We start from the raw sequence: 26,459 nt of genomic DNA, 5'->3' as shown, positions 1-26,459 counted from the left end.
TAAATGATATTTCAAAAATATGTATTTTGCTAAGTTGGTAGGATCACCCTTAAATACTATCCCAAAGATGAACATAAAATTTGCTTCAAAGTTTGTATTTCTAACCAAATTTCGTGTGTGGTATCCTAACGAATGTTGGAAAAGGCTTACGGTAATTCAGTTTTATCAAAACCACAAGCCCACGAGTGGTACAAAGCCTTTAAGGACGGTCGAGAGATCATTGAAGCCATGCCTTCTTTCTAAACGACCTTCGAAATCTTCAATTGATGAAAATATTGTAACGGATATGGTTCTTGAAAATAGTCAGGTAAGTGTAAGAGAGACCGGCATCTCTCATGAGTCAGCTTGAATGCTTTTGGTGGATGTTTTGGGTACGAAACGTATTCTTACTCGACTCGTCTCGATAAAGCTGATTTTTTGTTTTAAAGTACGATTGTGACCGAAAATCCAAAACGCAATGAATACCATTGATCAACCATCGTATTCACCAGATTTGGCTACGTGTGATTTTTTCTTGTATTCAGTGTTTCGAGGACTATCGTTGGAAAAAGTGGACTACATCTATTGGGGATTACTTTGAAGGCGATAAAATAAATATAGATGAATAATTGAATATTTTTTGTTTTATTTACAATTTCCTGGTACGGGTGTCACAATATATACCGTGCCACATCTGGATTTTGTAAAGAAAACCTTTTTATTTGTCAAGTTATCTTCCCAAATTTCACTTGAATTATTACATGTTACACTATCCGAACAAATTGTTCAGATTGGACTATAGGCTCCATACAAACTGACCGATAAAAATCAAGCCTTACCACAATTCGTGGAATTTTGCATCAAATGCTAGAGGAAGACAAAAAGAATTGAATAAAATAGTTTCAATACATTTGAATAAAAAAAAAAAACCTGAAGGATTTTCTGATGTCTCCTTTAGAAAAGAAATGTGGCAACGTGGTTCGATGCCGATTCTATTTTTTGCATTTATTAATTTTTTTCTTCTATATGTTCTAAACAAACTCCATATAATGCTTTTATATTAAGTAAACATATAAGAAAATATATAATTTCATCGATTTTCGATTTAGCTCATTTGATTTAAATTTGACGCAATGACAATGCAGTCCAATCGACAAATCGCAGTATGTACTTCAAAAGAGCATAAGTAAATTTTCAACAATAAGGCACTGCAAAATGAACAAAACGCTTCACATAGCCGATATTGTACCGAGATGCCGATTCATAGAAATATTGTCAACATCGCAAGATTGCGCACAACACTTCACTAGCCGTTCTGAAGCTCGTCCTAAATTTTCATTGTAATCGGTCCAACCGTTTCGGAGTCTATGAGGAACATACATATAAAATTTCTCTGATATATATGTACATATGTATATATACAAATTAAAATAAAAACATTTTGTTTGAAATTAAATACGGAAAATATCCCACCCTTTCAAAACACAAAGTTTAACGCTACAAAAGCTAACGCTTATTGTCTAAATAACTTCGCGAATGAACTGAATTTAAAAGCTGCGATGTGAAATGGTGTGTCAAAACAATGTGCGAAGTAACGGCATGCTTTCATGTCAGTTCAGGTGATTTGGTGGAATGCAATAGAATAATAGAAAGGTGGATAAAGCGAAACACTAATGCCAAACCAAATTCCTAGGCACCTAAGCCAGGTGAAATGCGAACAAATTATAAACTTTTCACTTTCAACTTTTCAACTGACAGCGTAAAGCCGCAGAAAATGGGAGAATAAAGCCTAACCCAATCTCGCACAAATCCGCCGCGCTAAGCGAAGAGCGCGAGTATTGGATTGGGAGCTGATTGCTTTCACTCAGGCAGACAAGTAAAGAGTTGGACGACTTGAAGCCCGTTTCTTATTATTCTGTGAATATATTTATGTTAAGTAAATATATCTGTAAGAGCTCGCGTTCTGCCGAAGGGTTGCCATTTGCAATTGACGCAATCAAAAACTTTAATAAAGTAACGCGCAATCAAAGTTTTGCATACATTGGTCGCAAATGGAAGGGAGCGAAAGCTATTTTATTATAAATACACAACACTTCCACTTTTTATAAAGTTCTTATGCTCCAACCCACCCTGAGCGCAGCACCCTTTTGCGGCACTAAAGTACCGTTTAAACGCCTGCCAATTGCAACACTTTAATCGAACTATCCGAACGTAAATAAATTAAAGCGAATTGCTGGTGTAAACATATGCCCGAGGGTGGGGATGCTCATTTGCAAAATTTAGGGTGTGTCAGGGTGTAGGCGCTGCCTTCTAGGGTAATGGCTTTCTATTGAGTTAAAAAGTTCGCCTTGTCTCCTATTTGCTTTTATTACTCACTCGCTGGAGTTGCGTTTTTCAGCTTTTATTTGTTTCATTGCTTTCTATTTTCTCGATTCGATGGTATTCTTTTTATATTTCAATCCATTTTCGCTTTATTTATTTTTTCAATTTCCATTTCCATAAAACCTTAAGACGCAAATAATTGGATTTGTAGCGAAAGTGCTTTACAACGCGGTGTTACTTAAAGCGACAGCGGAGAGGGTGGGTTGATAATTGTGAGAATGAGAGTTTCTGCATTTATATATATGTATATGTACATATTACTTTGTTTTTGTTGTATCCATATAATATAAAGGGTATACTTGGTGTTTTATTAAAAAGTGATAATAAAAAACTTCGTTCTGGAGATTTATTAAAAATAAATTCTTTTGTTTCCGAAAAAATTACAAAAATTCCTTTTGATAGATATTTTATATTGTTTTTTTTTTTTGCCTGTTTACGATTTTTAATGCTAAATCAGTAGGTTAGGAGGAAATCAGTATATTTGTGATATGGCGACCTAAGAGAGGTTATGACAAAGTATGTTGGCGTTATATTACTCTCTCCTTTGGTTATCAATGGAAAGACTAGTGGAACATTTTCTTCCGATCGCCTGTGTCTGAATCTATTTTTTCCCTCAGAGGTTTGGGAGGCTCTTGTGGCGTTATTTTCCCGCTCCTGCATTTTGTCTGGATTCTCTTAAATTTACTCCCCAATTATCTTTGCAGCAGGAGATAGGTTGCTGTCCCTACTCTTACTGAAAGTGAGCTCCGCCTCCTTTTGAGATTTAACGGTCAGGTGCTAGTGCCTAAGATAGCATGTTAGACTGGCACCACTCATGCCCATCCTGCCCATTCAGGGAAAGGAGACATCATTCTTCTGGGTTAGAGACCAATTGGCAACCTTGTTCTCTTCCTTTTGCGCTCGTTTCCGGTTTCGTCCGTTTAGAGTCGCTCACATCCGAGCATGTGAATGGGTTCTTGTGAAGTTCGCGTCACCTTCCAAGAAACTAAACTTACGTCTAGTGCCTGTACCACCCTTACATGCACCGGAATTACTGCAGTCTGTTTTGTTTGTTTTTGGTTGGTGTTATTGTTGTTGATCTTGTTTTTGTTGCTCATGCTCTGGGTCATATGACCTTTTGGCTAAACATTGTGAGCTCGCATGTCTCGTCTTTATTAAAGAGTCCAGCACGCCAAGGCTCTACGACACGGAGAGGTCATCGTTACTTCCCAAAGCGGCCCAGTGTTAGGAAGGCTTCGTTAAAATACAGTCGAATTTACCTTCTGGTTGCAAATCATCCAATGGTCACGGATCTGGATTAGGAGGTTGTAGCTCTTGATCATCGTATGCATGCCACCTGTGGCAAGGCGTTGGAGTAGTGGTGTACAGATTTGCTTTTTAGCCCTTGCACCATGTCAAGGTACCTGCCAGTCCAGGACTAAACTCTGCTTTTTAATGAGATCTGATCATAATAACGCTTATACTATAAAGGGATAAAGGGAGAGAGAGAAAAGTATAGATTCACAAATATCAGTGAATAATGGGATATATAGAGTTACGCTGAATGCTTAAATTATGTTCCATACAGACAGCCTGAGTGACCAGATATTGTCCTCTGGAGTTAAAATAAAAAGAAATTAAAAAATAAAATATTCTCTCTTGAAAAGTAATTTCCGGATATCTGGGGTCCAGATTTCGGACGTCCGACCGCGACTTTGAAAATACTGATATTGATTATTGGGGGAACTAGACCTTTACTAAGTTAGAGACCTTTACTAATATTATTATTCGAAACAATGAGTAGTAAGGCAATACTCGACTTTGTTATGCGAGTTACGGTTTCAGAAAGTGTACGGCGTTGACGAGTTTCAACCTTAGCTTGGCTTTCGTGGTATAATAGTTCCGGGTGCACACTGCCGTTAGGTAAGACCTGCGTTGAGTTCTCTTTCGAACCAATTTCTAGAAGTTTTTTTCCAATAGCTGTCATTCTTCGGAAGGCAACAGCGAATATTCAATCGTCTTTGAGGTATAAAAAATATTTTTTATAAAATCATTGTCATTTTGGAATTGCGTTTTGGCTATATATGATTTATTAGTAAGCCTCTAGGTTTCAAGTTCACCATTTTTCAGAGTTTTGCTTCTAACTTTTTTGTCCAAAAACCTATTAAAAAGTGAACTATATATGTTTTAGTCATTATACAAGTTTTTAGGGCCAAGTTGGGCTCAGGTTTTAAGTCAACATTTTTTTACCTGTGGTATCCATTGAATACTTTTAGGTAGAAAATACTTTCTAAAGCGAAACATTTTCTCCAGCTGGCTCCAAATCCGCAACCCGTCTATGAGTAATCGCACACTCAACCCACTCGGTTGTGGCGCTCGCCCAATTAAAGTGCAAGCCATTAGCACCGTTACCATAGCGGCGCACGACCACCCAACTCCTCCTATTCCAAAAATAATAGGCAATATTGACTGCGTAATACGAATATGCGCCGCTAAGCGAAAATTTCAAATTTTCAAGTAAATTGTTTTCTACTTGGCGGCTTAAGAGGGGATAAATAATCGACTCTCCGTCAGAGCGGCAACCACGCATCGCTAAACGGCTAGGCTGGTGGAATAAATCTCCCCTAAATCGAGCTGTTTAGCGGCTGAATGGCGAATAAATACATTTCTGTATAGTCTATATATATATTTATATAGAAGATATGGTGAGGGGAGGTGGAGCACTCGGCGAATAAGCGAATTTACAATTTGCACTTTAATTGAATTAAAATTCATTTGTTGCGCTTGTGGAGCGGAACAATGTCTGGCTGTCGAGCGCACAAATTGGTGCATATATATGTATGTTAGTATGTGCAGCCATGTATGTAGATTACGTTTCCCTCCTAACCTCCCTTCGCCTCCACACATTTGAAAAGTTATGAGTGCAGCCGGCAATCAGCAAAGGATACGCGGCACCTTGCAACCCTTGCGGTGGCAACCACAAAATTGCGCTGAAACTTGAGCGCAAACAAAGAAGGGGCATTCAAAAACAGAAACAAACACAAACAACAACTTAACAAATTTCAAATTGCCCGATGTGATGGACGCACTGCTCGCAAAAGACAGTGAGGCTAACAAAAACAATAACACGCCAGCAAAAACAAGTGCCTCTTTCTTCATACACACTCTCACAGAAATACTATGCAGCAGCAGCGGTCAGCGTTAAGTGAAAGCGGAGAAGTTTGTGGCGCCAAACGCTTTGTCGCTTTAACGCTCCTTCTGCGCTGCACGCTTTGCGGTTTCAACCGAGTGGTTGCCACTAGCGATCAGGCAACTTGATAGCCTCTGCCACCTGCACTAGCCCAGCGCCGGCGCCTTGAATGTCCAACTGTTGGTATTTCGCTTAAAAAATACAACAATAACAATGATATGGCATTTTCACTCGCTTTAAGTAAACAAACACCTTTTATGGTAGCGTCTTCAGCGTCTGTTGCGCTCACCCTAATTAAATGAAAATCATTTTTTTATCCGCAAAATATCAAATTTAATTATGAACTTTTCACTTCGAGGGCACGTGCTTGGCTCAAAAAGGCCTCAAAAGAGCCTCACTTGAATTGTTTTGTCGAAGTTCTTGCTGCCACAAAGGGTAGACATAAATTAGCTGCTGCCGCTGAAGGTGAAAATATTGATTCTCGGATATTTCAAATTGTGTTAAAGGTGAAGGACACTGCTGATTAATGAATACGAAGACAGGTTGGAATCAGTTAGTTTGTGGAAAAAGCTAGAACTTTTTATGAACTAGAGAAGTTTGAACTTTCCTATGACAAATTGGTACTCCAAATAATATTAAGTACATTACAAATAGAAATAACAGAAAATTAAGGAGGGCTAAGTTAGAGCACCATTTGTGTGCAATTGTTCGAAGTCTGTATATAATTTTGATTTGACAAGTGTTGCAACCGATTTAAGCAGTCATTATTAGAAAAAGTTGTGCAACAAATTATAATACGAAATTAGATTATGCTAAGGCTGACATGCCTACTTTTTTAATTAAATACATTAAATTGAAATTAATATTTATTTAAGGCTAGAAGGAGATATTAATCGTCTCCTTCTGTTTCTGCTAAAGTAGCACAATAAGCGATTGAAATTCACACAGTACTTATCCCTGCCATAAATTCTGTTACAAGTTCATGCTATTATAAAAATGAAACTAAAATACATTTTTTAATAAAGTTAATTTTACTTAATAACGAATATATTGAATGAGCGATATTCGAAATTGATAAATTTTGCTTTGACACAAGCCCTCAAAAATGTTTGGGCCATTGATTAATAGCAACACGAATAATTTTTTTCTGGTATTGACGTCGCTGCTCGAATCGAATGATTCGAAGGCTCCTATTCCTGTGTGATAGAAGAAAGACCAATTTCTCGACTCTGGCCACAAACTGTTCAATGGATTCAAATATGTACTTCCAGACGGCCAAGCATCTGCACCTAAGAAACCAAGAGATATTTTATTAAGCCATCGCTGTATGGTTTTTGCCTTTTGTGCTGCAGTAGAATCTTGTTGCAAGATCCAGTACTCCACATTGAAGAGAGTATTACTTCACAATCTTACCACGCCTTCTAACATATTCTGCTGTAACACATTGGCTCAGTTTAACCCCTTTTTTTACAGAAATAAAAAGGTTGAACGCGTTCAAAGAAGTCTTCCCCCCAAACCATTACAGCGGTTAGATGGTGATCACATTGAACCATTGAAAAGCAAGTTTTTGCGTGTTCGGAAGTTTTAATGTACTTTTTATAGATTTGCTTTTTAAAACCTGTTGAACACTGAAAATTTTCTCATTCGCAATACTTTTATTGACGTCGATTGCATGCCATCCACTTCTGTTGAACCTAGTTTGCTTCAAGAGCGTTGTAAGAAGAGCAACTGAAGGTATCATTTCAAATGAGTATTTTCATAGATCTCGTGGATATATTTAATTCTAAAGGCGTTTCTGCTAATGCAGAACACTTTTTGTGGCTGAATTCTTTCGAATAACACTAGTACGATCGCTTCTCTCTCTGTCATCTAGTGTAGACGTTTAGGAAAAATGATCAATAGAGTGGTAAACAAACATCGTCGAAAAAGTTAATAAGTTTTCACCAGCGCTTTGTCACATTTTAGTAAGGCAATCATAGCAATACGGGCTCCTATAGCTGTCCATTGTAATAAGCCAAAGCAAATACTAAACTGGTTTTTATATGTGAGACTTTTTTACAAATTATTATTATTTATAAAAAAAAAAAACTTTTCGAATCAGTATTTATGGCAGCACTCAGTAACGGATTTTTCAATAAGAGCGCTACAAAATTACACTCGATGCTATTATGTATGGAACTCGATTTCTTTTGCCATTGGCCCGCTTGCAGAAGTCCAAACGCTGAACCCAATTTTCGACAGTTTTCAAGCAAAAATCGGCCGATACTTTTGCAATTTCACGTTCGATATTCGTACAAAGTACATCAATCATTGTTGGCTTGCTGGCAAAGACCATAGACTTGACGTAGCCCCACAGGGAAGAGTCTAACGGCGTCAAATCGGTCGAGCGTGGCGGCCATTTCACTGTGCCATTTTGGGCAATAACACGTTCACCAAACTTGGTTTTCAATAAATCGATTCTGACATTCGCTGTGAGGCTTGTAGCCCCGTCCTCTTGGAAGTACATATTGCCCAAGTCCATAGCATTCAATTCGCGCCAAAAATGTTCGGTTATCATTTGGCGGTAGCGATTCTCATTCACAGTAACATGCCAGCCTTGGTCATCACGGAAGAAGTACCGCCCTATGACGTCGCAGGTCGGTAAACCACACCAAACCGTAATGCAATGGTGACTCATGGCGTATGTGTGGATCGCAGCATGGTCAATAACGCATATTTTGCTTAGTGACGAAGCCATTCGGCCAGAAACTAGCATAATCGCTGAAGATGATTTGTCGATGAAAATTCGGATCATCTTCAAGTTGTTGCTAAGCCCAATTCACGAACATATGACGATTCTGGTGACCAAGCGGCTTCAGTTCTTGCGTCAATTTGATGTTGTCAGGATGTAGGCCAATATTTTTTCGTAAAATTCGCCACAACGACGTCAAAGAGATGCTCAACTCTTGAGAACGACGAGTGAGAGACTGATTTGGGTCTTCCTCAATTGATGCGCAAGCGGCAGTAATATTCTCGACACTACGGGCACTTTTTTTTCACTACCACGGGAATCTTTTTTTTACTGTGCCTATGGATTCAAACTTTTCCACTAGACGCTCAATTTTTGGTCTAACAGGACGATTATGACGAAACAGATTGAACGTAGCGCTCTTAAAGTTGATGCCACTGACTCCGCACATTCGTAGGAAATTTTAATAATTTCGACTCGTTGTTGGATTATATATGTTTCCATGAAGAAATGGTAAACCTTACTGAAGAGAAATGTCAAAAAAAGCGGGAAAAATATGGCGTCGTTAGGAACAGCCCCTATTGGTCTACTTTTGTAGCGTCCCTATTGAAAAACCTGTTAGTTATATTACAAAATATCACTTATACAGTAATTTAAAGAAATAAAACAATTTTCATAGATTCGAATATAACCGTTACTCATATGGCATAAAAATATTCACTGAGTACATACTTATAATATGAATAAGCAATATTATCTGCTGCTATTATCAAAGTCAATTCCCCATTGGAGTATCAGCTTGAGATTTGGCAAAGTGAGCAAAGGCCTAGAAATCCGGCCGCTTAAATCGAATTTCTGTAAGTGACTGTCCCATAATGTTCTTCATCAAACTTTACAGAAGCTTTAAGACTCACGACACCGAATTTGATATATAAACAGTTATTTTTTCCATTATTAGATCTTTTGTCTGCTTTGCGCTCCGCGTAATTGCAATTGAAATTGAAAATACAATTTTCAGTTATCTCATTATTGGGTGTGTTCTGTTTTCGGGAGCCATATGATACAGCTTCACTTTCCGCTCAATATCAAAACAAAATTTCTTTCGAATAGTGGTCGCCCTGAACTGGCTATAGAAACCCTGCCAATATATATTTGACATAAAAAAGCTTTTCGCAAAATTCAAAGCAATAAATATTTTTCTTTAATAAAAACAAGTCTTAATTTAAACCTCATTATAATACACAAAATTTTTAATTAAAATGGAATTGTTAAATAGCGTCCGTCCTATTATACTTTAAATGAGACATTTTAACAGTCAAAGCAATAATTTATGAACTGCTCTATTTTTAAATTAAACAATTTGCTACCAACACCAACACATTCCGCTGTTTGTATGCCTGAATGTACCTTTTGCAAGCCCAGACGCCTGGATATATGCAATGAAAGTGTAAAAAAGCAAAATTTATCGCATTTCAAAGCTTTATTGCGCGCTAATGAAGACTAATGAAAGCAACAAAAGGTCGCAATGCCACATAAATATTGTGTATAAATAAATTGCATTGTTATTTTCACCTGCTGACCTTTCGTACGCGGCTGCGCGTTAATAAACAGCATTGACTTTTGTGATTTACGTTTTTTAATTTAACTTTATTAAATACTAAATTTTCACAATGCTCTGTTGTTTTTTTTTTTTGCAGTTGCAGAACGGCGGGGAGGAGACCTTGCGCTGATTAGGGTAAATTGTGTTGGCTACTTACAAGTATATATTACATAGAGTGTTTGTAAGTACATACTTATGTAAGCGTTTCTTATGTACTTTTTACAACCTCCCCCAATTGAGACTGCGTTTCCCTCGTAGCGGTATAGCTTTAACAGCGCTTAGCAGTTATGCTTCGCTTCTTTAGTTTCACGCCTTCACACGCCTTTAATTGGCCATCGAGAAGTCAAATCTTGAAGGCTTCCTGCAGCGTAATATCCGCGTTAATTGAATACCCACTGTGATGCTAAACGAAGAAATATACTGTTATGTATGCATATAGCCATAAATATGTTTAACCTCCTCCCACCCTCACAACAGCCGCACAACACCCTTTCTTAACGCTTTAATATTAAGCGTTTTTCTTGATTTTTCTTCGTTTGCTTCCCTTCTCCAAGCTTTAGCTGCCATTTTCACTGACCTTCAATGTAATAACATCAGTCTGCGCACCGTTATTTCCAGCTTAATGTTCCACCAAACATATTTTGTGTTATTATTTTCATGCATTGTTGCTATTGTTGTTGTTATACAGCAGCGGCAGCAAGCGCCGCCAACACGCTGCCGTTAAAAGGTAATTTTATCCTTGTTAAACGTCTTAATTAGTATGGCGTACATAAAGTTAATTACGAACCTGCTCCCAATAATGGGTGTCTAGTTTCTAATGGCACAGACACAAGTTGAGGCAGCAGCGAAGATGCCGCTGAGGCTGGCTGTTCTAAGTGTGCGTGTGTTTGTGGAAGCCTACCATTGTTGTTCGTATATGCATAGCACAATTAGTGTTGTTGTAGTTGTATAAATTTGTTGTTGTTGCTGATGTTCATGCAGTTGCCTTGTGCTCATAATATATGAGCGTCAATTAAACTCACCTTAGACATGCACCTACACACACCTGCTTGAGTTAATTCATATATCGAATGTTTCAGAAGACCTAGAGAGGTTAATAACCTGAAAGGGTGATCACTTCGCGAAATCACGGCTTTTATTATAATACCATTCGATTTAAGAATAGTTTAGCAATGAAGATTTTCAAGAGCTTATATTAATTTTTTCTAAATTTGTTCTAATTCATTTCTCAGGCATCTGACCAAAATAAAAAGAGTAGGCATGTCTTCCTAAAGATATTTTTCTTTTTGCGATGCTTCGTGTAAGTCATGCTTTCCATCAAATATCAAACATTATCTACATGTAGGAAATTTATATTTCCTCTAAGCGTTCAAGAATCTTGTTGTAATGGCTCAGAAATCTACATCTAATAAACGTTGTAATTTATATACTAAATATTTAATCGTGATGAGTGAACGTAAACCCTGAGCTGTTTACTAGGGCATCCAAAACAATAGATTTGCTTGAATTTTGAGACTACAGTTTTTATGTTAATTTCAGGACAGAAGAACCAGAAAGTAAGTAGGTTAATCTGGTAGACCAAAGAGCCACGCCAAGACCAGTTTCGGTCCTTTGCGATACCAGATGGAGTTCAATTGCTAGATCCATGAGGAGTATGTAGTCATCTTTTAGAATGCCTGCGCTTGACGCGGGCCTGTCCACCATATTACTGCACCGTAAAGTAGAATTAGTCTTACAATAGCTGTGTAGCACCAGTGCATGAGAGAGAGAGAGAGCTAGCAGATTGTGCCGAATATCTGCCTATACGCATATAAAGCATTGATAGCTTTTCTCACTCTTTCTTCCACGTTGTGCTTCCACCGCAATTTGCTATCCAAGACTACCCCAAGGTACTTGGTGTGGTCCTTGAGAGAGAATTGTGTCCCATTTATCGAGGAAACGTCCTCTCAGAGAAATTTTCTGCTTTCTTGTAAACACAAGCAGATCCGATTTCTCCGGGTTCAACCCCAGACCCAGTTGTGATGCCCAAATCCCGACTGTATTGAGAGTAGTGGCCATAATACCGGTAATGGTCTGTACACACCTATTCGTTTTTAAGATGGCAATTACAAGTTCCTTAGCAGTTTATTCACCACTAATATGTCCATGTAAGTAGAGACAGTACTTACCCTTGCGGAGTAAATCTACAAACTTCCTTGGTAATTTTAGCGTCCTTCCATTCTGCTCTTATCCAGCGTTTTGTTGCATGATCAACACCCATTGACTGATTACTATTCAGAAAAGATTCCGTAGATACTTTGTTAAACGCTCCAGAAATATCCAGGAATATTCCAAGAGCGTATTTATTCTTTTCAAGAGCTTCTTCAATATTAAATACCAATGACCAGAACCAGAAAGTAAAGGCTTAACTATTTATTTAATGATAATATTTCACCTTACACTCATTCAGAGCTAAATACACTACTTTTATATTTATTACATTTTCACGTATTACAATACAAATCCTTTATATTCGACGTCCTCTTGAGGCAATACAAACATATTAACATTTAATCCAATTTTCTATGCACCTGCTATAAGCCTCAACTGTCATAGCCTACAGTGCCTACGGCGAACTTTGATTTTTCGGCATCGACTTTTGGAGCGCCGTTAGCTAGATTATTGGACAGTTTCGACCTCATCAATCTGAAAATAAACCCATGTCAGGTCACCAGCAATTTTGCGTTTAAATAATGCGTCCCCAGCTGCGTTATCAAGCATCTCCCTTCTCAGTGGTGTTTTTTCCAAAAGAGTTTAGCTGCATACATAAAACATTAACCAAAAGCTGTTGAATCGGCCCACAAGATGTATTGAGACCCTCTGCTATTCCTCTGATACATATATATGTATATAAAAGTAATATCTGTCTTCGATTCGTCAATCGTTAGGGATAGTCACTATAGTACTATATGACTTAACATATTATCTAAGGTCTTAGCCATCAGTGTCAACCTCACTTAACTCAAACTTAGTCTATTTAAACAATATATACTTACCTTCTCTCAAAAAAAGAGTATTGAGATATTAAAAAGTATTTTTTAAATTTAATTTTTCGTCAATATTTATTTGTCGTTTTCAATACATTTGCATTTTCATACATTTCATGCGCTTGCCATAAATATACACATATATGTATATGTTGAGTGCCACATTATTATTGTTTATACATACATATCTTGCATATGACATCTAATCCATATTTCAGGTTCTTTTTTATTAAGTATTACTTTTGGAATAAATACTCAATTTCTATAATCACTTTCTTTTTAATATTTAAAGTAATTTATAAGTATATACTCGAATATAATAATAATTGGTATATTTTTTATTCTTTAATTTCACGCCTTTACAAAAGTAAGGTTAAGGTTAGGTTGGGGTATACATTTGTTGCACATATGGATTAAATACAATACAATAAATTACAGTTAATTTAATTTAATTTTTAATTAATTAATAAGTAATTTTTAGTTTATTATTAGTCGTTTATTTTTTTTTTATTAATTATATATAAGGTATAATTTTTTTTCTTTTTCATTAAGTACAATAAGCTTAATTAATTATAATTAAATCAGAGCCTATATAAGTTTTGATATATATATATATATATTTTTTATATTTACAAAGGAAATATTAGGTATAAACTGTGGTTTAGAAGTTGATATTTTGGATTCCTTATAAGTTTTCTTTTAAATAGGAATTTTTATTATTAAAAAATATTATACAAATATAAATAATTGTTGCTTATTTATGTTACAGCCATACAAGACTGTTTTATAGGCCGAAATTTTTAAAACTGCTCAGCTGAGCATAACCTGGTTTGGCTTAGACAGTGTAACCAAACGTTAAGTATCCGCAGTGTATGTAGGTAGGAGTGCCGCCCTATCGGGCTCAATTAACACTTGATGTGCCATTTTGCAGTATAGTTTTCTTGAACATACGTTTATGCCGCTGTAGGTCTTAATTGTTTGAAAACTCACATAATAAGCTGTTGAATAGAATATTTCAAATTTCTATAATTCTCAGACATCGATTTGAGACTTAATTTCAATTAAAATTGAAATATTTTCTTTATCATTTATTTTTTTTTTAAATGCTTCAAAATATTTTACTGAGAAAAATACTTTAATATTGTTGAATACATTTTTTCAGCTTCTAAACCACAGTAAAATGTGCAATTACAAAGAAAGTGTTAAATTCTGGAAAAAATTTGGCAAATACTACATTATATTATAATTAAGTATATATTAGAAATTAAGGAAAAAATTCGCTTAAATCCAATTGCTTGTATTAATTTCAATTTATTTCTCGTTACAATGGATATGTGTTTGTGTGTTAGTTTTGATATCTTAATACCATTTTTTATTATTTTTACTTCACTTTTTTATAAAATATATAATCTTTTTGATATAATACATGCGTAAAATAATGATTAGCAAAAAAATTTTTTTTTGAAATTTTCTGTAAAAATTATGTTAACATAATTTAAATCTCTTAAAGACTGCGGATCAAAAATTACAGACTGTTTTTTAATAAAATGTGATTGAAGAAATTTTTTAATTAAGCATTTAAATTCAAAAAAAATTTTTTAATGTTTTCAATAATTAAAATAAAAAAATTTTATATTAAAATTTTTTAATATTTTTTTTTAACAAAAAAATTCTGTTTTTAATTTACTTCTTTTATAATTTTGTTCCTTATGTTTTATTAACAGTATTTATTTTATCTTCCACGTATTATTTTTTAGTTTTTTTTAGTTTAATGATTCATTTATTGTTTTTTTTTAATTATTCTTTTCCATTATAATGATTTTTTATTATTATTTTAAAATTTTTGATTTTAAAATTTTATGTTTCTTAAGTTTACACTTAAACTTATGTTCTGTTGTGTGTAGGTGTTGCTGTTTTAGTTGTATAATATATATTTGTTTGCTACATTTTCAACTTATTTATTAAATATATGTGCATATGTGTATGTTTATGTCTAGTTTTCTGCTTAAACATAAATTTATTACAAGTTAGTTACAAAATGGCAAAACAGATTTACAATGCAGATACTAAGTTTAACTTAAATTTTAATTAAATTAATAAATATCACTTATCAGCAGCAGTTGCACGAGTTGTCATTCAGGAAATTTTTGAAAAATATGAAATTATCGAAATTTGCTTTAAATAAAATTATTTTGAAATGCTTTAAAATGCAAATTTTTCAAAAAAAAAATATATACATATGTATATATATAAGATTTTAAGTAAAATAAATATCAGAAAGATAAACTTTTAAGTATATAAGTATTAAAATATAAAACTTAAATAAATAAATATTAAAAACAATAAATTAAAAACATAAATATTTTTAAAAATTTTAAATAAACTAAATATTAAAAAAAAATAAAGTAAGTAAATAGGTTTAAAAAAAATGTTTAATAAAGAAATAAAAAAAATAAAAAAATTAAATAAATAAGTATTAAAAAAAAAAGTTTTAAATAAACAAGTATTAAAATAATAATAACAATAAAATTGTATATAAACTGACAAAAAACCAGTAAAATAATAGATAATTTTAAAAAATTAATATTAAATTTACATTTTTTCATACAAATTGTATAGAAACTAGCTTTTTTTAAAAGAAGTATATTAAATTTTTGAACACATTTTTTTGCTAAACTATGTAAAATATAATGCTTACTTATTTTAAAATTTTATTCATTTTAACATTTTTATATAAAAAATTCAAAAATATATATGTAAATATTGAAATTATTAATTATTAAAACATTAAATTAAAATTAAAATTCCGAAATAATAATATTAAAATTAAAATTTCCAAATAAAAGGAATTAGTAAATATACAATTTTTGTAATATATATTTTTTGTTATTAAATTTTTGAAAAAGGAAAAAAATATTTTTTGCACAAAAAATTGTATTCTATAAATTGCCAAAAAGCGAATGTTAAATAAATTTCTAATTAAATATTGAATATACAAATTTTTTACACGTTTTTTTTGGTTCAAAATTAAAAAAATAAAATAAAATAAAAATAATATAAAATAATAAATAATGTATAACAAGAAATATTGCATTAAAAATTAAAACAATAAATAAACCAGCTGCTTTTAATTGAAATATTTTTGTTGCAAAAATTATAATATATATTCTTAAATTAAAAATTACATATAAAAAGTTTAAAAAAATAAAAATGAAAATGTTAAAAAATTAAAATAAAAATTTACCTAAAAAAAACATAACATTCATTTAAAAAATTAAACTAAAATCTCAAAATAAAAAAATTGTTGAATATAAAATTTTTGAAGATATAGTTTTTTTTTAATTTTATAAAAGTAAGCTTTTCATACATTTAAAGCACGTCAAAATAGTTTTATTTTCACAGAAAATTGTCTTTTTATCTCTGTGCAAAAAATTTTAAATTTGAAAATTTCAAAATTTCAGAATTTTGCTCGACAGTGCTGCTTTTACTATGCAACTAGTTCTATTATTTGACTTCAACTTCTTTAGCTCGCTCTGCTGCTCTATTTCTTATGCTTTTTACTCTTCTTACTTCGCTCTTACCGCGTTTTCCTACATACTTTCCTCTTCTCTACTTCCTCTCTTCTCACTCGGGCCTCTTCCTTTCACTACAGCAATTAATTGCATTTATTTTAATTAAAATATATTTATTAAATAACTACTAAATAACATATTCGAGTTACAGTTGTTTTAACGGAAACGGAAGTTGTATGTCAGTTATGGATTTGTGTTTCGTTTTCTGCTTATTTATTTTTCTTTGTATGTGTTTCTAATGAGTCTCTACACATTTTTGTCTACTCTCTCTTTTTCCCTTTCTCGATATATCAACGCTATTTCGTTTGCTGCTTTATATTTGTTGTTAATTTTATTTTGTTATTTTTTATATATTTTTTTCTATATTTTTAATACACTAGTTGTTTATTTATAAACTCAATTTGTAACGGCAGTACACACATATACACAGATATAATGTAAATAACTCATTTGGCATTGACCACTAATTAGAAACGCCGCAAATTAATTCAAAACTTTTAATTCCACGCGCAGTCGAGTCATTAAAATGAAAAAAATTAACAAATTTATTGAATTTCACAAATAAACATGAAAGAAAATAAACACATTGAAATTAGTGCAAATGTGCTTGGAAAATGAAAAACTAAGCGATATTCAAAAAATTAAAAATATATTATTTTTATATAACAAAAAAATCAATTCAAACGCCATAAATTAAGCAGCGCTATTCATTTGCATGACTTTAATAATTTTCACTAATTTTTCCAGCCATTTCATTTCCATTGGTTTTTCCACTTTCGTTTTATAAAAAATTAACCATTTTGCCATCAAAGTTGTTGCGTCATGGATTAAATTTTTGAAGTTGCAAGCGTGTGTGGCGCTGATAAAAAGTGCTTAGCAAAAAAAGGCGGTCCATTATGTAAAGTCATTAGATATTAGCGTTGCGTAATGGTGATTTAAAATTTGCGCTCATAAAAAACTGTTGCGGTATTATATATTTATTAGTTTATGCAAATATTTAAAAAAAAATACAGGGTGACCTATCTTTTAAATCGCATTGTAAACATTTTATAAATCTGTGCCAATATCATAAAGAAAAAATTTCATTGTTGGCTTGACTGCGAAGCTAGTACTTGACGAATTTTAAAAATTATTACAGCGTTGGGAAGCTACACTCTCTCCGGCGAACATAAGCTGTACTATATTTCGAAAAAGGCTTGGGATGTTACTATAACGCCTAGGTAACCCCAGGCGCAAAAGAATTACCTGAAAAATTCCTTCGCGATGCGAATACTATGTATTAAAGAACAAAATTATTATGATGTCATTCGATTCCGACATACCATTCAAAAGATATCACGAATTTAAAAATGTAGTATTTTAAAAAAGTCGCGTGGTCGCAACATAATATGCGTTGTAGGCGCCATTGGACAATGGTGGAGCCAATATCATTAAAAAAAATCCTTCAGTTGGCTACCTACGAAGCCAGAGTTAAATATAAATAATATTGAAAGATCGATGTCCACATCTCATCGCTTGCATGAGGTCCTCTTTCCTCAAGTGGGCGGGTAAATGAAGTGATCTGCTAGTATTTAATATTTATATTTCCAACTGATTGAGCTTGATAGTCAAATTTACGATGCCTGCTAGTATTTAATATTTATACAATTTATACAGTACAATTTTGACCAAAAATTGATTTTTACTTAAACTCCAAGTAATCTCGAATTTTTTGAAAACTTTTTTTCGAGGTTGACTGACTAACAGTCAGTATGTATTCATAGTTTGAAATAGATAAGAGGTCATTACTATACTGTTCATTAACAACCAAAATACTCGCGTGAATTGACAGTCGTTGTGGGCGAGTGTGCTGCCTAAATAGACAAAAGTCATAAGATCACCGTGTTTCACAAATTGTTGCCTCAGAAGGACCACTTTGTGTCGCATTTTGAAATAGGATATGAATTTCTTTCAACATAAGTTGAAACTTCAAATTCACTGTGGAATGGCAACCTTCTCATTCATTTTTGTCCGATTATTTAAAAAGTTAAGCAAAGGCAAGTAATACTCGTCTCATTGCCATATTCAAGGCATGCTTTCGGCTCATTGCCAAACTCTAGACATAGTTTCGTGTTGAAATCGAAGCTGTCAAATACACAAGCGAAGATTTGTGAAAGACTTATGGAACTTTACTTCTTCTTATTTGGCCAATAAAGTAGCCACTTGATGGCGCACCTTGTATGTCGGTTCTATAGTAATTTAAGGTATATTAAAGTCACACTAAATTTTATTATTTTTTGTTAAGATGCATTTCAACAAGATTGATAGTCGTATTAAAAAATATATATTTTCAGTTCTGTTAAACAAATTTTATCTTGAAAGGATATGTTTCGAAATGCTTTTACCATTATTTTTAAAAATTTTTTTATGTGGGTTATTTTTCTCTCCTTCCTGTAGTTTCGAAGCGCTTCGGAGTGAAACCCTAAAATTATGTTATATTATATATGAACTTGTGTTAAAATTTGGTAATTTTATCAATATATGTACACTTTTGTAAGCACTCAACACTTCGTCAAACGGTAGGCAGCCTTCCGTACCCGCAGCATAAAACCTTGCTGTTCGGTTTAAAAAGTTAAAATTTTGATTCTGTTAAAGAAGTTTTTTTTTGAAATATTAAGAAATTTCATTTACTAAAATATGAACTATAAATGTATCAATTATGTTTTCTTCCTCTCCTGCAGTTGCGGAGTTTAGAGAAGTTTAAGATTTGAAACCCTAAAGGTATGCTACAGAGTATATGAACTTGTTCGGATTAAAAAGTTTAGCTCTGTTAAAGAAATTTTTCTTCGAAATATTCCGAAGCTTTATGTCTTTATTTCAATTATGTTTTCTTCCCTTGCTGTAGTTTCGCAGATTAGAGAAGTTATACATTTGAAATCCTAAAGGTATGCTAAAAAAATATATGAATTTGTGTTAAACCTTATAGTTTCATAAACTTCATGTACGTAAAGAGCTTCTTCGACATTATTTATAATCCTTAATTTGGTTTTTAGATTTTGTTCACTTAGAGACAGTAATTTTCAAAATATACTCAAATATATACTTGTATATTAGAGAATGAAAATCAGGTCCTCTAATGTCAAAAATTAGGTATTTTTCAACAAAATATGAAGAACATAAGGCTAACATCCTCAAATGAAGAGAAAACTCATTGCAAATATTTAAGTTAGAATTCTGGTTAATTTGTGAGGTATAAAACCAAAAGCACTTAGAGACGATGAATTCTGGCAAATAGTTATAATTTGCGACAGATATCTCTGTATTTCTTAATAAAATTAACCAATCGATCTGGCAACAGGAAGTTGCTTGAAAATTGAATTGTAATAAATCTCGACATCGTGACACTGGCAAATTGCACTCACATACACACACACATGCATGCATATGTGTAGCATGCACAACATGCGAGTGCAACATTTGATCTGGCAACCGTGTGGCATTGTCTGCTGTCAGTTAAAGTTATTAATTTCATTTGCGCAGCCCCAGCTGTCACATCAGCAGCTGTCAGAGGCGGACACATATACACATATCTTGAAAAATACATATACACATACAAACATGTACGAGAACACTTGAAAAAAGTGTGCAAATGGCATTTTCCCAACGAGTAGCCACATTAACCACAAATACGCTTCCAACAACAGCAGCAACTACACAGAATACAGTCAACGATAAAAAATCGAATAAAAATCGCACCGAGTGCCGACATGCCACCGATGAGTAACACGCGTTTTCGTGTTACAATGGATTTTTTATGCGCTTTTGTAGTTGTTGTACTATTTTATTGTTGTTTTTTGCATTTTTTATTTGTTATTGCGTATGTTTTTTTCTTGCTTTCATGGCACTTATTAATAAATGTAGACACAATAAATTTGTAACAACTGTGCATTTGTATGCGTGAGTGCTCTATTTGTTGCATAAATTTATATGTCATTACATACACACATATATACATATATGTATATATATCTATGTACGGGCATGTGTGTTATTGCTGCCATGGCGTATGCCGCTGACAGTTGGAATTGCGCGTACACGAAATGTTGCGACTCAAGCAGGTGCCAACAACAATGGTGCGGTGCGGTGCGGGTCGGCAGGAAATAACGGTAGCGAAATTAACTTAATGCATTTTTAATTTTATTCATTTGCAGTTTTTTACAACTTTTTTTGGTTTTATAATTTTATTATTTGTTTTTGTTATTTTTTGTCTTTACTGTTGTTGTTTTTTTGTAATAAATACGTTTGTCTGTTTTAAATGGCAACTAAATGCTATAATTACATTTAATAAATTGCAAAAATAGCGTGTAAATTTATCAAGTACTTATGCATGTGTATATGTGCATACGTAAAAAGATAAGTGTGTGTGCATGTTGCTAGCACATTATATATATTTATTGCGTCTCTTTGCCGTTTGGCTGGCAAAAAATTTAAATTTGAATAATTTTTGAAGCAAAATAATTATAGCTGATGCCTTTAAAGATGTAGTTTGTGGAATTTACCAGCATGTTATAACCCCATAGCTAGTTTCAAAATATAGTACCTTCCTTGCAACTAAATAGTTTGATTCTAAGTCCCAAGTAGTCGTCCGAAAAGCTACTGTCCAGACAAATACTTGATAACTTTATTGTTTTGTTGTCCGAAGAGATGAAAATCATAGCAATTTATTGTGCTGCCATAGGTTTAATATTGCCTTAAATGTTTCCGATAGCGGTCAGGCGATCCTGAGCCTCCTGTTGTAAACGGAGTAGTTAGCAAGACCAGTGGACAATTATGACAAAAAAGCACCCGATAATTATAATTAGATCAAAAAAATGTATTTTGCTAAGTTGGTCGAACTGTCCTTAATTGCTATGCTAAATATCAACGCGATCTGTCAACACAAACCTACGAGTGGTACATAGCCTTCAAAGACGGTCGAAGGATCGTTGAAGACATACCTTGTTCTGGACGACTTCCTACCTCTTCAACTGATGAAATTATTAAAAGAGTGAAGGGTATGGTGCTTGAAAGTCGTCAGGCAAGTGTTGGAGAGTTGGGCATAAAATATAGTTATGTTCGATTATGTTCGTTGTTGTTCATAGAACCATTATTTAAATAACTTACTTGTCTCTCTTTCTCTGAGCAAACTTTTAAATAAATAAGCATGGATCAAACAATTTTTTGACAATTTCGGTTTCAACGCAAAATTCCTTGTTGAAGGTTGGTATTTTTCTCGAATGATTTGAATTTCATTTCAAGGCAGTTAGGCACATGTAACAATGTGCTGGCAAAGTATTCATAAGATAATGTCAGCAACTTCTATAAGCGCTTCCCCTAAAAACTAATTTTCTCTGTTCTTGAAAAACTTTTGCAATGCTAGATGAGAGTATGAGTACTTACTTTCATAAAATCTGTGTTTATTGGTGTCCAAAAAATTTTAGTTTATTTTTTGGTGATTATTTATTACCAAAAATAATTTTTCGAAACATTTATGAAGAACACAGAGTGTGAAACAAAACAATTTTTTTATATTTGCCTTTAAAATTCAATGTTTGAAGATTATCGATTTATTAAAGAATTTTTTTTTTTCAAAATTTCGCACTAATTATGTAGCCATCAATGGTCTATGCAGGCAATCAGTTTATCTTCAAATGAGGTTTTCTTGAAATAGCATTTTTCGAAAGTAATTAATTGGACAAATACTTTTAAAGTTTTTTCTGCATTTTCTTTTAAAATATGTATATGTACTTCTATGGCTATCCAGGACATCAAAAATTATCAAAAGTTTGGTAAAATCTACCTGTTTTTTTCAAAGTTATCGATTCTCGACTTTTTTTGATCTTAGATGATTGTATGGACAAAATCTTCTATGCAAGATTTTTTGTAAAGTTTTTTTGAAGGACAATGTCGAAAACACTGCCATCTTAAAGGTAATTTTTTTTAACTCCCTCAGAGATTGCGTGTAACTTGCAAAATATTTCATAATTTTTTTGTTTAGAAATTTTTTGGTGTATTCTTAAATTATACTCTTCATATTTTTAAACAATTGATGCAGTGGGTTTTTTAATACTTAAACATTTTTCTTAGGCTGCCACACTAGGCGTTCCTCTTACAACAAAAATAGTATACCAGATATTCGAAACTTGCAAAGCAAGCTCTTCTCTATTTCTCTAGCTATGTGTTATTCGCATTTTTCAAAGTATTTAAGCAAGAAGAATGAAAAACCCGTACCTAGTTTTCATCCCAATCTGTTGTTTAAACTTTGATCGGACGAAGAGGTTTTTTTAGAGGCTAGCAGATATACCATAAAAATATACTACTTTGAAATCAGCGTCCACATAAAGCAGAGCCAGTCAGGCCAGCTTTGTTCAAGAAATACGTATGTCATATTCAGGGCTTAGACTAATTGGCTCAACAAAATTGGTCTACAAAATTATGGATCGTTGAACGACATTTAGAAACAAGCTTCCGCTAAAGTACAAGGCCTTCTCTACTAAGATATCAAAATATTTTGGAATAGCAGCATAGATTTAAGGAGAATGCATATATTATAAATTTCTTTCAAGGAAAACAAGTAAAATTGCATAAAATTGTATCTTTCAACGGACTTTGCACAGATTTCGTTCGGAATTACTTTCATCTATTCATACCAAAAGTTCTATCCAAGAATTTTTTAGCACTTGAATGAATCCTGAAAATAGTATTGTTTTTTACGAATGCTGCGCGATGTATAATTGTAAACGGATTACTCGGAATAGAGACAATGCCAACACAGTCTTTTTGAGCCAAATTTAAAAAACAGTGCTTATTTTCTAGTTTTTTTTTAAGAGCCGAAGACTTAGATAGTAAACTTTGAAAAAAAAAATTGAAAATGCTAAAAATGTGTATGTAAATTAAATTTATAGAATTTTCATAATATTTCGGATTAAAGCCGTGAAAAATTGATTTGAATGCATCAACCTTGGCGCTGTTAGGCAAATTCCAGTGCATAGTTGTAATTCTAAAAGCCGTGTAGAAAAAAAAAACTGATATATAGAAACAGCTCAGTATAGATCAATAACAACTAGATGAAGTCATGTCTGCTATTTCAAGTTACCCACCTACTACACTAGACAAATTGAAAATAATTTTCATTTCCACATAAATATGCGTTAATTTATGCTTACACTGCCACCACTTTACACACTTACTCAACTAAACTCAACTTAGATTGAATTGCAAGCGTTTGAAATATGTCAAAAACTACAGCCACATCGATTTGTTTCATTGATATATCAAATTAAAACGACTTTGAGTTATGCAACAAGCTGTTAACTTGTGTTGAAAAATGTTAATATGTTTTTTTTTTCATTTCCAAATTGGTATCTAATTAACACACTTATGAAAATGGCGCATATCTCAAGCACACCTTTGCATAACTTTGACATTTTGTCGACAATGCTAGATGAGTGTATGAGATAAGCTCTTATTGCAACTCGTGTCTCATTACAAAGGTGTAAATAAAATATATTGCAATTCACCACTTGACAATATATTGTAAGCGGAATTGTTATTGATGCATTTGTTGCAGCACAAAGCGCTACAGTTGCCACAACTGTCAAAGCGAATGTCAAAGCGACTCAATTGAAACATAAATTATGCTAATTGTCGCATATCGAATTCGCGCGCATTGTATAAATCAACTTCAAATATTTGAATGACTTTTTCGAAGGAGAATGCCTGGGTGTGTAATATTTATGAAAGAGATACATATGTTGTAGTGAAACTAGAGTAAACTGGGTTGCCATTACAACGAATAAAATATTGAAAATTATTTTTCACTAAATTCAATTTTTTATACTTTCACTTGTTTATAAAAAAGTTTCAGAGTTTATGGACATTTCAAAACTGAATAATGAATGCAAATTTGATAAAATATTTTCTAACATTATATACTTTCAAGCTTCAATGAACTAAACTTTACAAACTTCCAGTTGAAAGAAGATTATTTCTTCTATTAAGGTCTGCCACACCTGTTTATTTTTCAAATTTATTTGTTGGTTAATAAGCGAATAGAAACATTTTTGAAAACACATTAATAGAATTAATTAAAGAAAATTAGCAGCACTGCTCTTGAGCAGTCGAGACTCGGCAATTTTGAGTACAGTATTCATAAAAAGTCTTAGGTGTTGCGCTTCGACTAATCATAAAAACTAAAACTGTATATTTGGTAGTAAATTTTGTTTTATGAATACCAGGTCTAGAAAGAGCTTTCTAATTTCAAGACTTCACGCAGTTTATTTCTTAAAAACAAAGCTTATATTACCAGATTCAGGCATGGCCTATCAAGGCCTACCAGAATTTTTTTTTTTCATTCTTAAGGTTAAAAACATAGAAACATAGAATTTATATTTTACATATTTTAAAGTATTCTCGGAATATTTGAGCTTTGTTTCTTTGCAGGACTATTCCAGTTCAATTTCAGGCTGATCAACCATAAATTCATTCTTAACATGGAGGACATAGAAACATAGAATTTATATTTTGATATTATTAGTGAGCTTTATTCCTTTACAATACCATTCCAGTTCAGTTTCATTCCTCTAATTTTTTAACCTAAACATAACATTGAAAACATAGAATCATAGAATTTAGGTTCCTACGATTTTGTATTTTAGATTATTGGACTTTAAGTTCATTAAATAATAAAATCGTTTAAAAAATTTGTGTGCTGTGGCAAAATTTGTATGCTGTGGCAACCCCATGTACACTCCCTACGCAGCAAATAATGAATTATAACACCAAAAATCATGGCAACAAATCACTTTCATTGTATTACAACAATGCCACTTAACAGATGCATTTATAAGAATAAATAAAAACAACATCTACAGTAAAATTGTAACAAACAACAACAACTTAAGCCCAATACACATGTTAAAGAGCTGGTAAATTAAGATGACAATAAACGCTTTCGGTGGTCGCGCATGCAACACACGACATCGCACAACAATAACATAACATAAAAATTTTACAGCAGAAATTCCAGAAATCTAAGTAACTTTTGTTGTAGCTACAAAGCGAAGCTAAACCAGTCAAGCCAAACCAGGCAAAGCGAGTTACACAGAGTAGCCTCTGCTGCATGCCAAAAGCGTGTGCTCCAATTTTCCGCTATCTGAAATCGGTAAATGCTGGTTGAACGCTGCCGCTGCACTCGATTTCTCGAATTTCGGCGTAAATTTCGTGGCATTTCAAGTCGATGCCGCACAGCTCATATCGAGTCGCAAGCATACGTGCCACTGCTCCATTTACTTTACATATTTTTATATGTAAATGTATATATTATATGTAAATAAATATGTATCGGGCATGTCGGCGTATAACTGTCAGTCGTGTGACCATGACCGTGATGCTGTAAATCATGTTGGTCGGTCGCCTGTTTGGACGCCCACTTTGGCTATTCACAACATTGGCTACGCTTGCTGACAGTTAACATTTCAATTGTTGTTGTTGTTGAGCTTTTGTTGTTGTTATACTTGTTATTTGGCTTTTAGCTGTCGTTATTTGTTATAAATGTATTTCTGTGATTTCGCTGTTAAATATATCTTATATATTGTTTGGGTTATTTGTCTTGATTTTATGCTCTCTATTCCATGTTTCATGTTCGAATGTCAGCTGTTGATTTATAAATATGGAAATCGCTTTTCAAGTAGTTTCAATTTTAAAGTGAAATGGATTTTACACATTATTTGAATATATTAAGGTTTTGAAGTTCTGAGAATTCCAAAAAAAAAAATTATCGAAAGCCATTCAAAATTCCAATGATAGTCAATGGCCATTTTGATTGTTTGTGTCACACTAAGTCTCTAAAATCTTTGAAAAATTTTGCGAAAATATTACTCAACTACTACTTTCCATAAAAAATTTTAAATTTTCAAAAAAATTATTGAAACTATTTTGAAATATCTGAAAAGAAAATTTTTCGAAATTTTAAATTTTTTTAAGA

The 26,459-nt window shown here is 32.9% G+C and overlaps 1 protein-coding gene and 1 long non-coding RNA gene across 2 annotated transcripts in view; one reads left to right on the top strand and one right to left on the bottom strand.

Moving 5' to 3' along the window:
• Positions 1 to 26,459, bottom strand: part of LOC120773727 (netrin-A-like) — a 610,257-nt gene that overhangs the window by 292,683 nt on the left and 291,115 nt on the right. The window lies entirely within an intron of this gene.
• Positions 1 to 26,459, top strand: part of LOC120776079 — a 119,552-nt gene that overhangs the window by 26,041 nt on the left and 67,052 nt on the right. The gene's annotated exons all lie outside the window — the stretch shown is intronic.

The sequence above is a fragment of the Bactrocera tryoni genome, chromosome 4 (genome assembly GCF_016617805.1).
Source record: "Bactrocera tryoni isolate S06 chromosome 4, CSIRO_BtryS06_freeze2, whole genome shotgun sequence".
Taxonomy (NCBI): domain Eukaryota; kingdom Metazoa; phylum Arthropoda; class Insecta; order Diptera; family Tephritidae; genus Bactrocera; species Bactrocera tryoni.
The sequence above is the reverse complement of the archived record's forward strand: the minus strand, read 5'-3'. Positions and strand labels throughout refer to the sequence as shown.